Source organism: Sebastes fasciatus, chromosome 20, assembly GCF_043250625.1.
Source record: "Sebastes fasciatus isolate fSebFas1 chromosome 20, fSebFas1.pri, whole genome shotgun sequence".
In the NCBI taxonomy this organism is placed as follows: Eukaryota; Metazoa; Chordata; class Actinopteri; order Perciformes; family Sebastidae; genus Sebastes; species Sebastes fasciatus.
In genome coordinates, this window is record NC_133814.1 from 2,276,465 (window position 1) to 2,278,530 (window position 2,066).

Sequence of the window (2,066 nt, forward strand, 5' to 3'; positions counted from 1 at the left end):
AGCTCAGAACACAAGAATCAAGATAAACAAGTTTGTTCAAGAGTCACAGGCGAGACTGAGAGAACATGAAGTAACTCACACACACACACACACATACACCATAGAGTATAATAAAACTGTCCAGCATTCACCTGGTCAGTTGTCTTTAAATCTCTGCTTGTTTTCTTGGCTTACAGCAGGTTTAATAAATATTATTCAGCCAGTCATGACTTTGTGTTCACAGAAGAATCAAACTGTTGAGTTCATTCTAACATTTCTCTCCTCTACAGTCCACAGGGACAAAACCGACTCAGAGACTTTGACAGTGAAATAATAAAATGTTGGATTAACACTCACCCTGCCTCAGTCTTCAGTCTTCAGTCTTCATCCTTCTGCTCTGTTGACTCAAAAATAGAGTCTGACTGAAAACATTCAGGGTTTCCTCTCTGTTCTCATGTACCTGGATCAACTGGTCTGTGTGGCTCCTCCCATCGCCATTTACAGGAAATCAGGTGAGTTTATCTGAGTGTGTGTGTGTGTGTGTGTGTGTGCGTGTGCGTGTGCGTGTGCGTGTGCGTGTGCGTGTGCGTGTGTGTGTGTGTGTGTTTTTAACTTGTTGTGTTTATGAGTACTCGGCTCATGAGCCATGACAAGAGATGGCAGAGACACAGATTTAAACTGAAAGGTGTACAAGTTTATTATTAAACACACAATAACCAAAAAACACATAGTGAGGTGATGAGGTGTGTGAGTCAGTGTTATCAGTTTGTCAGCAGATGGATGAGTGATGAATGAAGGGTGTAAGAGATATGTTGCAGGAATCTAGCTATCTATCTAACGCTAGCTACCTTTGCATTTTTTGTGAAAATTGTTGCTATTTTTCTTTCTCAGCATGGACACGTTAATAAATATTTAAGACGCAACTGGTAGTTGGTAAGAGTGTAAAAATGCTCTTGGAAAATGTTCTGTTATAGCTAGCTGACCAAAATGTCCTTTAGTACATGACAACAGAAAACAGGAGCAACGTCACATCCGTGTTTACAATAAACTACGGCAAGTTTTAAAAGCGCACGCACTGAGGGACGCGCTTAATAAGAAGAGGAATTGAACGCGTGTTTGTGACACCTGTATGTCTGTTGAAGAAATAATATCTCAGAGTGACGATAATATAGTATGTTTGCGTCTCGATACTTTATTTTAGTTGAGGCATGAAGTTGTTACGTCAATAAAATCATCTATTGAAAATATAAACATGATACAATGAAATGCAATACAACAGCCCTGTAATAAATGTTCAGTTTTTGTTGACGCTTTAATTCCCTATATGTGTTGACTTAATATGTTTTTAGATTTCAACTGAATTTAATTGTGAATTAGAGTGTTTCAGGAAAATCCCTGTCTGTGCGCAATGATCCGACTTATGTGTAACGAGACGACTACACTCACTGATCTGTCCAATTTATGGTATAATAACATGTACTTTCATTATTTCAGTGGCCGACTGGCAATAACGTGTTGTTTTTATGATGAGTGTTATGTATATTGATATGGTGAATGCGCTTCCATGCACACAATGACGCACTGCTACAAATATTGCGATACTTTGCATTCAATGAACAAAATTAAAAACTCAAAGTAATAATAAACTCGACAGGAGAGAAGGAATATTTTTGAACCTCTAGAGCAGACCCGGGCATTGTACGGCCCCCGGGCCACATCCGGCCCTTTGGCTGTCCCTGACCGGCCCGCGTGAGGTCAATGGTAAATTAGGAATCAAACGTAAGTACGTGTACATAATGCACGCAATACAACTTTATTTTGAGGGCGACTGCTATTTTTTAAATTTCCGTAGGCCTACGTTTGTGCGTGTGGGCGTGCCTGCGAGCGTTTGTGCCTTCACTGACGAACAGACGTTTACGAGAGATGTGAGTTAGCTGTTAGCCCTCAAAAATGTCAGCTCACCTTAAAAAAAGAAAGATTGACACAGAATGTAGAGTTTTTAACAAAACATGGACTTCTAAGTATTTATTTACTGAAGTCAAAGGTAAAGCCGTGTGCATAGTTTGTGGAATACAGATCGCTGTGTT